This window comes from Oncorhynchus nerka, linkage group LG11, assembly GCF_034236695.1.
Source record: "Oncorhynchus nerka isolate Pitt River linkage group LG11, Oner_Uvic_2.0, whole genome shotgun sequence".
NCBI classification, from domain to species: domain Eukaryota; kingdom Metazoa; phylum Chordata; class Actinopteri; order Salmoniformes; family Salmonidae; genus Oncorhynchus; species Oncorhynchus nerka.
In genome coordinates this window covers 7,450,410-7,467,376 of record NC_088406.1, presented here as the reverse complement: position 1 = coordinate 7,467,376, position 16,967 = coordinate 7,450,410, and positions in this window count along the sequence as shown.

The window sequence follows — 16,967 nt, the reverse complement described above, 5'->3', positions numbered from 1 at the left end:
ACGGAGTCAGTCAGACACCCTACGTTGAGTAGAGAGAATACAGTTTTGAGACTGTCTGAATCGCCAGCCACACATCCACACAGCCACAGAACCACACAGCCACAGAACCACACAGCCACGGAACCACAAATCCACAGAACTACACATCCACAGAACCACACAGCCACAGAACCACACATTCACAAAGCCACACAGTCACAAAGCCACAGAACCAAACAGCCACAGATAAAAACAGCCACACAGCCAAAGAACCACAAAGCCACAGAACCACACAATCACAGAACCACACAGCCACAAAGCCACAGAACCACACAGCCACAGAACCAAACAGCCACAGAACCACACAGTCACAAAGCCACAGAACCACACAGCCACAGAGCCACACAAGCACAGAACAACACAACTACAGAACCAAACAGCCACAAAGCCACAGAACCACACAGTCACAAAGCCACAGAACCACACAGCCACAGAACCGCACAGTCACAAAGCCACAGAACCACACAGCCACAGAACCAAACAGCCACAGAACCACACAGCCAGACGGCCACAGATAAACGCAGCCACACAGCTAAAGAACCACACAGCCACAGAACCACCCAACCACACAGCCACAGAACCACACAGCCATACAGCCACAGAACCACAAAGCAACAGAGCCACATAGTCACAGAACCACACAGCCACAGAACCATACAGCCACAGAACCACACAGCCACAGAACCACACAGCCACAGAACCACACAACCACACAGCCACAGAACCACACAGCCATACAGCCACAGAACCACAAAGCAACAGAGCCACATAGTCACAGAACCACACAGCCACAGAACCATACAGCCACAGAACCACACAGCCACAGAACCACACAGCCACAGAACCACAGCACCACACAACCACACAGCCACAGAAACATGAAGCCACACATCCAACAAACCACATAGTCACAGAACCACATAACCACACAGTCACACAGCCACAGAACCGCACAGCCACACAGCCACAGAACCACACAGCCACACATCAACAGAACCACACAGACACACAGCCACAGAACCACACAGCCACAGAACCACACAGCCATACAGCCACAGAACCACCAAGCCACAGAGCCACATAGTCACAGAACCACACAGCCACAGAACCACACAGCCACAGAACCACACAGCCACAGAACCACAGCACCACACAGCCACACAGCCACAGAAACATGCAGCCACACAGCCAACAAACCACATAGTCACAGAACCACATAACCACACAGCCACACAGCCACAGAACCACACAGCCACACAGCCACAGAACCACACAGCCACACAGCCACAGAACCACACAGCCACACATCAACAGAACCACACAGCCACACAGCCACAGAACCACAAAGTCACAGAATCACACAGCGACAGAACCACAGCCACAGAATCACATAGCCACACAGCCACAGAACAAAAAAGCCACAGAACCACGCAGCCACACAACCACACAACCCAAACAGCCACAAAAACACACAGCAACATAACCACACAGCCACAGAACCACACAGACAACCACAGAACCACACAGCCATATAACCACAGAGCCAGATAGCTACACAGCCAGACGGCCACAGATAAACGCAGCCACACAGCTAAAGAACCATACAGCCACAGAACCACCCAGCCATACAGCCACAGAATCACACAGCCATACAGCCACAGAATCACACAGCCATACAGCCACAGAACCACACAGCCATACAGCCACAGAATCACACAGCCACACAGCCACAGAATCACACAGCCACTGAACCACACAGCCACACAGCCACTGAACCACACAGCCACATAGAATCACAGCCACACAGCCACACAGCCACAGAATCACACAGCCACACAGCCACTGAACCACACAGCCACTGAACCACACAGCCACACAGCCACTGAACCACACAGCCACAGAGAATCACACAGCCACTGAACCACACAGCCACAGAATCACACAGCCACACAGCCACAGAATCACACAGCCACACAGCCACTGAACCACACAGCCACTGAACCACACAGCCACACAGCCACTGAACCACACAGCCACAGAATCACACAGTCACTCAGCCACACAGCCACAGAACCACACAGCCACACAGAATCACACAGCCACTCAGCCACAGAATCACACAGTCACTCAGCCACACAGAATAACACAGCCAACAAACCACATAGTCACAGAACCACATAACCGCTGAGCCACACAGCCACTGAACCACAAAGCCACAGAATCACACAGCCACACAGCCACAGAATCACACAGCCACACAGCCACATAATCACACAGCCACACAGCCACTGAACCACACAGCCACATAGAATCACAGCCACACAGCCACACAGCCACAGAATCGCACAGCCACACAGCCACTGAACCACACAGCCACATAGAATCACAGCCACACAGCCACACAGCCACAGAATCACACAGCCACACAGCCACTGAACCACACAGCCACAGAATCACACAGCCACACAGCCACAGAATCACACAGCCACACAGCCACTGAACCACACAGCCACTGAACCACACAGCCACACAGCCACTGAACCACACAGCCACAGAGAATCACACAGCCACTGAACCACACAGCCACAGAATCACACAGCCACACAGCCACAGAATCACACAGCCACACAGCCACTGAACCACACAGCCACACAGCCACTGAACCACACAGCCACACAGCCACTGAACCACACAGCCACAGAATCACACAGTCACTCAGCCACACAGCCACAGAACCACACAGCCACACAGAATCACACAGCCACTCAGCCACAGAATCACACAGTCACTCAGCCACACAGAATAACACAGCCAACAAACCACATAGTCACAGAACCACATAACCGCTGAGCCACACAGCCACTGAACCACAAAGCCACAGAATCACACAGCCACACAGCCACAGAATCACACAGCCACACAGCCACATAATCACACAGCCACACAGCCACTGAACCACACAGCCACATAGAATCACAGCCACACAGCCACACAGCCACAGAATCGCACAGCCACACAGCCACTGAACCACACAGCCACAGAATCACACAGCCACACAGCCACAGAATCACACAGCCACAGAATCACACAGCCACACAGCCACTGAACCACACAGCCAAAGAATCACACAGCCACTCAGCCACAGAATCACACAGTCACTCAGCCACACAGAATAACACAGCCAACAAACCACATAGTCACAGAACCACATAACCGCTGAGCCACACAGCCACTGAACCACAAAGCCACAGAATCACACAGCCACACAGCCACAGAATCACACAGCCACACAGCCACATAATCACACAGCCACACAGCCACAGAATCACACAGCCACTGAACCACACAGCCACACAGCCACTGAACCACACAGCCACATAGAATCACAGCCACACAGCCACAGAATCACACAGCCACACAGCCACTGAACCACACAGCCACTGAACCACACAGCCACACAGCCACTGAACCACACAGCCACAGAATCACACAGTCACTCAGCCACACAGCCACAGAACCACACAGCCACACAGAATCACACAGCCACTCAGCCACAGAATCACACAGTCACTCAGCCACACAGAATAACACAGCCAACAAACCACATAGTCACAGAACCACATAACCGCTGAGCCACACAGCCACTGAACCACAAAGCCACAGAATCACACAGCCACACAGCCACAGAATCACACAGCCACACAGCCACATAATCACACAGCCACACAGCCACTGAACCACACAGCCACATAGAATCACAGCCACACAGCCACACAGCCACAGAATCGCACAGCCACACAGCCACTGAACCACACAGCCACATAGAATCACAGCCACACAGCCACACAGCCACATAATCACACAGCCACACAGCCACTGAACCACACAGCCACAGAATCACACAGCCACACAGCCACAGAATCACACAGCCACACAGCCACTGAACCACACAGCCACTGAACCACACAGCCACACAGCCACTGAACCACACAGCCACAGAGAATCACACAGCCACTGAACCACACAGCCACAGAATCACACAGCCACACAGCCACAGAATCACACAGCCACACAGCCACTGAACCACACAGCCACACAGCCACTGAACCACACAGCCACACAGCCACTGAACCACACAGCCACAGAATCACACAGTCACTCAGCCACACAGCCACAGAACCACACAGCCACACAGAATCACACAGCCACTCAGCCACAGAATCACACAGTCACTCAGCCACACAGAATAACACAGCCAACAAACCACATAGTCACAGAACCACATAACCGCTGAGCCACACAGCCACTGAACCACAAAGCCACAGAATCACACAGCCACACAGCCACAGAATCACACAGCCACACAGCCACATAATCACACAGCCACACAGCCACTGAACCACACAGCCACATAGAATCACAGCCACACAGCCACAGAATCGCACAGCCACACAGCCACTGAACCACACAGCCACAGAATCACACAGCCACACAGCCACAGAATCACACAGCCACAGAATCACACAGCCACACAGCCACTGAACCACACAGCCAAAGAATCACACAGCCACTCAGCCACAGAATCACACAGTCACTCAGCCACACAGAATAACACAGCCAACAAACCACATAGTCACAGAACCACATAACCGCTGAGCCACACAGCCACTGAACCACAAAGCCACAGAATCACACAGCCACACAGCCACAGAATCACACAGCCACACAGCCACATAATCACACAGCCACACAGCCACAGAATCACACAGCCACTGAACCACACAGCCACACAGCCACTGAACCACACAGCCACATAGAATCACAGCCACACAGCCACAGAATCACACAGCCACACAGCCACTGAACCACACAGCCACAGAATCACACAGCCACACAGCCACAGAATCACACAGCCACACAGCCACAGAATCACACAGCCACACAGCCACAGAATCACACAGCCACACAGCCACTGAACCACACAGCCACTGAACCACACAGCCACACAGCCACTGAACCACACAGCCACACAGAATCACACAGCCACTGAACCACACAGCCACAGAATCACACAGCCACACAGCCACAGAATCACACAGCCACTGAACCACATATCCACACAGCCACTGAACCACACATCCACACAGCCACTGAACCACACAGCCACACAGCCACTGAACCACACAGCCAAAGAATCACACAGCCACTGAACCACACAGCCAAATAATCACACAGCCACACAGCCACAGAATCACATAGTCACTCAGCCACACAGAATAACACAGCCAAAGAACCACACAGCCACAGAAACAAATCAAATGTATTTATATAGTCCTTCTTACATCAGCTGATATCTCAAAGTGCTGTACAGAAACCCAGCCTAAAACCCCAACCAGCAAGCAATGCAGGTGTAGAAGCGCGGTGGCTAGGAAAAACTCCCTAGAAAGGCCCAAACCTAGGAAGAAACCTAGAGAGGAACCAGGCTATGAGGGGTGGCCAGTCCTCTTCTGGCTGTGCCGGGTGGAGATTATAACAGAACATGGCCAAGATGTTCAAATGTTCAAAAATGACCAGCATGGTCAAATAATAATAATCACAGTAGTTGTCGAGGGTGCAGCAAGTCAGCACCTTAGGAGTAAATGTCAGTTGGCTTTTCATAGCCGATCATTGAGAGTATCTCTACCGCTCCTGCTATCTCTAGAGAGTTGAAAACAGCAGGTCTGGGACAGGTAGCACGTCCGGTGAACAGGTCAGGGTTCCATAGCCGCAGGCAGAACAGTTGAAACTGGAGCAGCAGCACGGCCAGGTGGACTGGGGACAGCAAGGAGCCATCATGCCAGGTAGTCCTGAGGCATGGTCCTAGGGCTCAGGTCAGTTGAAACTGGAGCAGCAGCACGGTCAGGTGGACTGGGGACAGCAAGGAGCCATCATGCCAGGTAGTCCTGAGGCATGGTCGTAGTGCTCAGGTCTTCCGACAGAGAGAAAGAAAGAAAGAGAGAATTAGAGAGAGCATACTCACACATATTAACACAGGGCACCAGATAAGACAGGAGAAATACTCCAGATATAACAGACTGACACTAGCCCCCCGACACATAAACTACTGCAGCATAAATACTGGAGGCTGAGACAGGAGGGGTCAGGAGACACTGTGGTCCCATCCAATGATACCCCCGGAAAGGGTCTAACAGGCAGGATATAACTCCTCCCACTTTGCCAAAGCACAGCCCCCACACCACTAGAGGGATATCTTCAACCACCAACTTACCATTCTGATACAAAGCTGAGTATAGCCCACAAAGATCTCCGCCACGGCACAACCCAAGGGGGGGCGCCAACCCAGACAGGAAGTGACTCAACCCACTCAAGTGACGCACGCTTCCTAGGGACGGCATGGAAGAGCACCAGTATGCCAGTGACTCAGCCCCTGTAATAGGGTTAGAGGCAGAGAATCCCGGTGGAAAGAGGGGAGCCGGACAGGCAGAGACAGCAAGGGCGGTTCAAGATGAATGTCTGTCTGTGTGAACCACAGAACCACACAGGCACACATTCACAGAACCACACAGCCACACATTAACAGAACCACACAGCCACAGAACTACACAGCCACAGAACCACACAGCCACACAGGCATACAGACAGCCACACAGCCACAGAACCACACAGCCATACTGACAGCCACAGAACCACACAACCACACTGACAGCCACTGAACCACACAGCCACACAACCACAGAGCCACAGAACCACACATCCACACAGCCACAGAACCACACAGCCACACAAACACAGAAAAACAGACATACAGCCAGACATACAGCCAGCCAGACAGACAGCCAGACAGCCAGACAGACAGACAGACAGACAGACAGAGATGAAGAGAAGTCTGAAAGCTTTACTTGTGGTTGAAGTGTTATTCAAAGCTGAAGGGACAGCTGCCAGGGGACAGCAAGGAGTGTATACCCTGTTTGTCTGACAGGAATGGGCAGTCCTCAGACAATCCCCACGGGCTCCCCTCTCTGACAGGAGACCATGTTTACAGGCAGACAGAGAGAGAGAGAGGGAGAGAGAGTGACTCTTTGTGTGTGTGTGTTAGAGAGTCTGCGGCTAGACGACATGCCTTTTCTTTTCTCCTAAGAGCAGAGAACACTTCTCAGACAGGTCCTGTCATGTAATATTCATTACTGTATGATGGGACAGGTCCTGTAATATAATATTCATTACTGTCTGAAGGGACAGGTCCTGTAATATAATATTCATTACTGTCTGAAGGGACAGGTCCTGTAATATAATATTCATTACTGTCTGATGGGACAGGTCCTGTAATATAATATTCATTACTGTCTGAAGGGACAGGTCTGTAATATTCATTACTCTCTGAAGGGACAGGTCCTGTAATATTCATTACTGTCTGAAGGGACAGGTCATGTAATATTCATTACTCTCCGAAGGGACAGGTCCTGTAATATTCATTACTCTCTGAAGGGACAGGTCCTGTAATATTCATTACTGTCTGAAGGGACAGGTCCTGTAATATAATATTCATTACTGTCTGAAGGGACAGGTCCTGTAATATTCATTACTGTCTGAAGGGACAGGTCCTGTAATATAATATTCATTACTGTCTGAAGGGACAGGTCCTGTAATATTATATTCATTACTGTCTGATGGGACAGGTCCTGTAATATAATATTCATTACTGTCTGAAGGGACAGGTCCTGTAATATTCATTACTGTCTGAAGGGACAGGTCCTGTAATATTCATTAGTGTCTGATGGGACAGGTCCTGTAATATTCATTACTGTCTGATGGGACAGGTCCTGTAATATAATATTCATTACTGTCTGAAGGGACAGGTCCTGTAATATAATATCTATTACTGTCTGAAGGGACAGGTTCTGTAATATAATATTCATTACTGTCTGAAGGGACAGGTCCTGTAATATAATATCTATTACTGTCTGAAGGGACAGGTTCTGTAATATTCATTACTGTCTGAAGGGACAGGTCCTGTAATATAATATTCATTACTGTCTGAAGGGACAGGTTCTGTAATATTCATTACTGTCTGAAGGGACAGGTTCTGTAATATTCATTACTGTCTGAAGGGACAGGTCCTGTAATATAATATCTATTACTGTCTGAAGGGACAGGTTCTGTAATATAATATTCATTACTGTCTGAAGGGACAGGTCCTGTAATGTAATATTCATTACTGTCTGAAGGGACAGGTCCTGTAATATTCATTACTGTCTGAAGGGACAGGTTCTGTAATATAATATTCATTACTGTCTGAAGGGACAGGTCCTGTAATATAATATCCATTACTGTCTGAAGGGACAGGTCCTGTAATATAATATCCATTACTGTCTGAAGGGACAGGTCCTGTAATATTCATTAGTGTCTGATGGGACAGGTCCTGTAATATTCATTACTGTCTGATGGGACAGGTCCTGTAATATAATATTCATTACTGTCTGAAGGGACAGGTTCTGTAATATAATATTCATTACTGTCTGAAGGGACAGGTACTGTAATATTCATTACTGTCTGAAGGGACAGGTCCTGTAATATAATATTCATTACTGTCTGAAGGGACAGGTCCTGTAATATTCATTACTGTCTGAAGGGACAGGTCCTGTAATACAATATTCATTACTGTCTGAAGGGACAGGTCCTGTAATACAATATTCATTACTGTCTGAAGGGACAGGTCCTGTAATATTCATTACTGTCTGAAGGGACAGGTCCTGTAATATTCATTACTGTCTGAAGGGACAGGTCCTGTAATATAATATTCATTACGGTCTGAAGGGACAGGTACTGTAATATTCATTACTGTCTGAAGGGACAGGTCCTGTAATATTCATTACTGTCTGAAGGGACAGGTCCTGTAATATAATATTCATTACTGTCTGAAGGGACAGGTACTGTAATATTTATTACTGTCTGAAGGGACAGGTCCTGTAATATTCATTACTGTCTGAAGGGACAGGTCCTGTATTATTCATTACTGTCTGAAGGGACAGGTCCTGTAATATTCATTACTGTCTGAAGGGACAGGTCCTGTAATATTCATTACTGTCTGAAGGGACAGGTCCTGTAATATTCATTACTGTCTGATGGGACAGGTCCTGTAATATAATATTCATTACTGTCTGAAGGGACAGGTCCTGTAATATAATATTCATTACTGTCTGAAGGGACAGGTTCTGTAATATAATATTCATTCATGTCTGATGGGACAGGTCCTGTAATATAATATTCATTACTGTCTGATGGGACAGGTCCTGTAATATAATATTCATTACTGTCTGAAGGGACAGGTCCTGTAATGTAATATTCATTACTGTCTGAAGGGACAGGTCCTGTAATATTCATTACTGTCTGAAGAGACAGGTCCTGTAATATAATATCTATTACTGTCTGAAGGGACAGGTTCTGTAATATAATATTCATTACTGTCTGAAGGGACAGGTCCTGTAATATAATATTCATTACTGTCTGAAGGGACAGGTCCTGTAATATAATATTCATTACTGTCTGAAGGGACAGGTCATGTAATATTCATTACTCTCTGAAGGGAAAGGTCCTGTAATATTCATTACTCTCTGAAGGGACAGGTCCTGTAATATTCATTACTGTCTGAAGGGACAGGTCCTGTAATATAATATTCATTACTGTCTGAAGGGACAGGTCCTGTAATATAATATGCATTACTGTCTGAAGGGACAGGTCCTGTAATATAATATTCATTACTGTCTGAAGGGACAGGTCCTGTAATATTCATTAGTGTCTGATGGGACAGGTCCTGTAATATTCATTACTGTCTGATGGGACAGGTCCTGTAATATAATATTCATTACTGTCTGAAGGGACAGGTTCTGTAATATAATATTCATTACTGTCTGAAGGGACAGGTACTGTAATATTCATTACTGTCTGAAGGGACAGGTCCTGTAATATAATATTCATTACTGTCTGAAGGGACAGGTCCTGTAATGTTCATTACTGTCTGAAGGGACAGGTCCTGTAATACAATATTCATTACTGTCTGAAGGGACAGGTCCTGTAATACAATATTCATTACTGTCTGAAGGGACAGGTCCTGTAATATTCATTACTGTCTGAAGGGACAGGTCCTGTAATATTCATTACTGTCTGAAGGGACAGGTCCTGTAATATAATATTCATTACGGTCTGAAGGGACAGGTACTGTAATATTCATTACTGTCTGAAGGGACAGGTCCTGTAATATTCATTACTGTCTGAAGGGACAGGTCCTGTAATATAATATTCATTACTGTCTGAAGGGACAGGTACTGTAATATTTATTACTGTCTGAAGGGACAGGTCCTGTAATATTCATTACTGTCTGAAGGGACAGGTCCTGTATTATTCATTACTGTCTGAAGGGACAGGTCCTGTAATATTCATTACTGTCTGAAGGGACAGGTCCTGTAATATTCATTACTGTCTGAAGGGACAGGTCCTGTAATATTCATTACTGTCTGATGGGACAGGTCCTGTAATATAATATTCATTACTGTCTGAAGGGACAGGTCCTGTAATATAATATTCATTACTGTCTGAAGGGACAGGTTCTGTAATATAATATTCATTAATGTCTGATGGGACAGGTCCTGTAATATAATATTCATTACTGTCTGATGGGACAGGTCCTGTAATATAATATTCATTACTGTCTGAAGGGACAGGTCCTGTAATGTAATATTCATTACTGTCTGAAGGGACAGGTCCTGTAATATTCATTACTGTCTGAAGAGACAGGTCCTGTAATATAATATCTATTACTGTCTGAAGGGACAGGTTCTGTAATATAATATTCATTACTGTCTGAAGGGACAGGTCCTGTAATATAATATTCATTACTGTCTGAAGGGACAGGTCCTGTAATATAATATTCATTACTGTCTGAAGGGACAGGTCATGTAATATTCATTACTCTCTGAAGGGAAAGGTCCTGTAATATTCATTACTCTCTGAAGGGACAGGTCCTGTAATATTCATTACTGTCTGAAGGGACAGGTCCTGTAATATAATATTCATTACTGTCTGAAGGGACAGGTCCTGTAATATAATATGCATTACTGTCTGAAGGGACAGGTCCTGTAATATAATATTCATTACTGTCTGAAGGGACAGGTCCTGTAATATAATATCCATTACTGTCTGAAGGGACAGGTCCTGTAATATAATATTCATTACTGTCTGATGGGACAGGTCCTGTAATATAATATTCATTACTTTCTGATGGGACAGGTCCTGTAATATTCATTCCTGTCTGAAGGGACAGGTCCTGTAATATAATATTCATTACTGTCTGAAGGGACAGGTCCTGTAATATAATATCCATTACTGTCTGATGGGACAGGTCCTGTAATATAATATTCATTACTGTCTGAAGGGACAGGTCCTGTAATATAATATTCATTACTGTCTGAAGGGACAGGTCCTGTAATATAATATTCATTACTGTCTGAAGGGACAGGTCCTGTAATATAATATTCATTACTGTCTGAAGGAACAGGTTCTGTAATATAATATTCATTACTGTCTGATGGGACAGGTCCTGTAATATTCATTACTGTCTGATGGGACAGGTCCTGTAATATAATATTCATTACTGTCTGATGGGACAGGTCCTGTAATATAATATTCATTACTGTCTGAAGGGACAGGTTCTGTAATATAATATTCATTAATGTCTGATGGGACAGGTCCTGGAATATAATATTCATTACTGTCTGATGGGACAGGTCCTGTAATATAATATTCATTACTGTCTGAAGGGACAGGTTCTGTAATATAATATTCATTAATGTCTGATGGGACAGGTCCTGTAATATAATATTCACTACTTTCTGATGGGACAGGTCCTGTAATATAATATTCATTACTGTCTGAAGGGACAGGTTCTGTAATATAATATTCATTAATGTCTGATGGGACAGGTCCTGTAATATAATATTCATTACTGTCTGATGGGACAGGTCCTGTAATATAATATTCATTACTGTCTGAAGGGACAGGTCCTGTAATATAATATTCATTACTGTCTGAAGGGACAGGTTCTGTAATATTCATTACTGTCTGAAGGGACAGGTCCTGTAATATTCATTAGTGTCTGATGGGACAGGTCCTGTAATATTCATTACTGTCTGATGGGACAGGTCCTGTAATATAATATTCATTACTGTCTGAAGGGACAGGTTCTGTAATATAATATTCATTACTGTCTGAAGGGACAGGTACTGTAATATTCATTACTGTCTGAAGGGACAGGTCCTGTAATATAATATTCATTACTGTCTGAAGGGACAGGTCCTGTAATATTCATTACTGTCTGAAGGGACAGGTCCTGTAATACAATATTCATTACTGTCTGAAGGGACAGGTCCTGTAATATTTATTACTGTCTGAAGGGACAGGTCCTGTAATACAATATTCATTACTGTCTGAAGGGACAGGTCCTGTAATATTCATTACTGTCTGAAGGGACAGGTCCTGTAATATTCATTACTGTCTGAAGGGACAGGTCCTGTAATATAATATTCATTACTGTCTGAAGGGACAGGTACTGTAATATTCATTACTGTCTGAAGGGACAGGTCCTGTAATATTCATTACTGTCTGAAGGGACAGGTCCTGTAATATAATATTCATTACTGTCTGAAGGGACAGGTACTGTAATATTTATTACTGTCTGAAGGGACAGGTCCTGTAATATTCATTACTGTCTGAAGGGACAGGTCCTGTAATATTCATTACTGTCTGAAGGGACAGGTCCTGTAATATTCATTACTGTCTGAAGGGACAGGTCCTGTAATATTCATTACTGTCTGATGGGACAGGTCCTGTAATATAATATTCATTACTGTCTGAAGGGACAGGTCCTGTAATATAATATTCATTACTGTCTGAAGGGACAGGTTCTGTAATATAATATTCATTCATGTCTGATGGGACAGGTCCTGTAATATAATATTCATTACTGTCTGATGGGACAGGTCCTGTAATATAATATTCATTACTGTCTGAAGGGACAGGTCCTGTAATGTAATATTCATTACTGTCTGAAGGGACAGGTCCTGTAATATTCATTACTGTCTGAAGAGACAGGTCCTGTAATATAATATCTATTACTGTCTGAAGGGACAGGTTCTGTAATATAATATTCATTACTGTCTGAAGGGACAGGTCCTGTAATATAATATTCATTACTGTCTGAAGGGACAGGTCCTGTAATATAATATTCATTACTGTCTGAAGGGGTCACAGAAGTCCTGTAATATTCATAATATCCTCATTACTGTCTGAAGGGACAGGTCCTGTAATATAATATTCATTACTGTCTGAAGGGACAGGTCCTGTAATATAATATTCATTACTGTCTGAAGGGACAGGTCCTGTAATATAATATTCATTACTGTCTGAAGGGACAGGTCCTGTAATATAATATTCATTACTGTCTGATGGGACAGGTCCTGTAATATAATATTCATTACTTTCTGATGGGACAGGTCCTGTAATATTCATTCCTGTCTGAAGGGACAGGTCCTGTAATATAATATTAATTACTGTCTGAAGGGACAGGTCCTGTAATATAATATCCATTACTGTCTGATGGGACAGGTCCTGTAATATAATATTCATTACTGTCTGAAGGGACAGGTCCTGTAATATAATATTCATTACTGTCTGAAGGGACAGGTCCTGTAATATAATATTCATTACTGTCTGAAGGGACAGGTCCTGTAATATAATATTCATTACTGTCTGATGGGACAGGTCCTGTAATATAATATTCATTACTTTCTGATGGGACAGGTCCTGTAATATTCATTCCTGTCTGAAGGGACAGGTCCTGTAATATAATATTCATTACTGTCTGAAGGGACAGGTCCTGTAATATAATATCCATTACTGTCTGATGGGACAGGTCCTGTAATATAATATTCATTACTGTCTGAAGGGACAGGTCCTGTAATATAATATTCATTACTGTCTGAAGGGACAGGTCCTGTAATATAATATTCATTACTGTCTGAAGGGACAGGTCCTGTAATATAATATTCATTACTGTCTGAAGGAACAGGTTCTGTAATATAATATTCATTACTGTCTGATGGGACAGGTCCTGTAATATTCATTACTGTCTGATGGGACAGGTCCTGTAATATAATATTCATTACTGTCTGATGGGACAGGTCCTGTAATATAATATTCATTACTGTCTGATGGGACAGGTCCTGTAATATTCATTACTGTCTGAAGGGACAGGTTCTGTAATATAATATTCATTAATGTCTGATGGGACAGGTCCTGTAATATAATATTCACTACTTTCTGATGGGACAGGTCCTGTAATATAATATTCATTACTGTCTGAAGGGACAGGTTCTGTAATATAATATTCATTAATGTCTGATGGGACAGGTCCTGTAATATAATATTCATTACTGTCTGATGGGACAGGTCCTGTAATATAATATTCATTACTGTCTGAAGGGACAGGTCCTGTAATATAATATTCATTACTGTCTGAAGGGACAGGTTCTGTAATATTCATTACTGTCTGAAGGGACAGGTCCTGTAATATTCATTAGTGTCTGATGGGACAGGTCCTGTAATATTCATTACTGTCTGATGGGACAGGTCCTGTAATATAATATTCATTACTGTCTGAAGGGACAGGTTCTGTAATATAATATTCATTACTGTCTGAAGGGACAGGTACTGTAATATTCATTACTGTCTGAAGGGACAGGTCCTGTAATATAATATTCATTACTGTCTGAAGGGACAGGTCCTGTAATATTCATTACTGTCTGAAGGGACAGGTCCTGTAATACAATATTCATTACTGTCTGAAGGGACAGGTCCTGTAATATTTATTACTGTCTGAAGGGACAGGTCCTGTAATACAATATTCATTACTGTCTGAAGGGACAGGTCCTGTAATATTCATTACTGTCTGAAGGGACAGGTCCTGTAATATTCATTACTGTCTGAAGGGACAGGTCCTGTAATATAATATTCATTACTGTCTGAAGGGACAGGTACTGTAATATTCATTACTGTCTGAAGGGACAGGTCCTGTAATATTCATTACTGTCTGAAGGGACAGGTCCTGTAATATAATATTCATTACTGTCTGAAGGGACAGGTACTGTAATATTTATTACTGTCTGAAGGGACAGGTCCTGTAATATTCATTACTGTCTGAAGGGACAGGTCCTGTAATATTCATTACTGTCTGAAGGGACAGGTCCTGTAATATTCATTACTGTCTGAAGGGACAGGTCCTGTAATATTCATTACTGTCTGATGGGACAGGTCCTGTAATATAATATTCATTACTGTCTGAAGGGACAGGTCCTGTAATATAATATTCATTACTGTCTGAAGGGACAGGTTCTGTAATATAATATTCATTCATGTCTGATGGGACAGGTCCTGTAATATAATATTCATTACTGTCTGATGGGACAGGTCCTGTAATATAATATTCATTACTGTCTGAAGGGACAGGTCCTGTAATGTAATATTCATTACTGTCAGAAGGGACAGGTCCTGTAATATTCATTACTGTCTGAAGAGACAGGTCCTGTAATATAATATCTATTACTGTCTGAAGGGACAGGTTCTGTAATATAATATTCATTACTGTCTGAAGGGACAGGTCCTGTAATATAATATTCATTACTGTCTGAAGGGACAGGTCCTGTAATATAATATTCATTACTGTCTGAAGGGACAGGTCATGTAATATTCATTACTCTCTGAAGGGAAAGGTCCTGTAATATTCATTACTCTCTGAAGGGACAGGTCCTGTAATATTCATTACTGTCTGAAGGGACAGGTCCTGTAATATAATATTCATTACTGTCTGAAGGGACAGGTCCTGTAATATAATATGCATTACTGTCTGAAGGGACAGGTCCTGTAATATAATATTCATTACTGTCTGAAGGGACAGGTCCTGTAATATAATATCCATTACTGTCTGAAGGGACAGGTCCTGTAATATAATATTCATTACTGTCTGATGGGACAGGTCCTGTAATATAATATTCATTACTTTCTGATGGGACAGGTCCTGTAATATTCATTCCTGTCTGAAGGGACAGGTCCTGTAATATAATATTAATTACTGTCTGAAGGGACAGGTCCTGTAATATAATATCCATTACTGTGGGACGTCTGATGGGACAGGTCCTGTAATATAATATTCATTACTGTCTGAAGGGACAGGTCCTGTAATATAATATTCATTACTGTCTGAAGGGACAGGTCCTGTAATATAATATTCATTACTGTCTGAAGGGACAGGTCCTGTAATATAATATTCATTACTGTCTGAAGGAACAGGTTCTGTAATATAATATTCATTACTGTCTGATGGGACAGGTCCTGTAATATTCATTACTGTCTGATGGGACAGGTCCTGTAATATAATATTCATTACTGTCTGATGGGACAGGTCCTGTAATATAATATTCATTACTGTCTGAAGGGACAGGTTCTGTAATATAATATTCATTAATGTCTGATGGGACAGGTCCTGTAATATAATATTCATTACTGTCTGATGGGACAGGTCCTGTAATATAATATTCATTACTGTCTGAAGGGACAGGTTCTGTAATATAATATTCATTAATGTCTGATGGGACAGGTCCTGTAATATAATATTCATTACTTTCTGATGGGACAGGTCCTGTAATATTCATTCCTGTCTGAAGGGACAGGTCCTGTAATATAATATTCATTATTGTCTGAAGGGACAGGTCCTGTAATATAATATCCATTACTGTCTGAAGGGACAGGTCCTGTAATATAATATTCATTACTGTCTGATGGGACAGGTCCTGTAATATAATATTCATTACTTTCTGATGGGA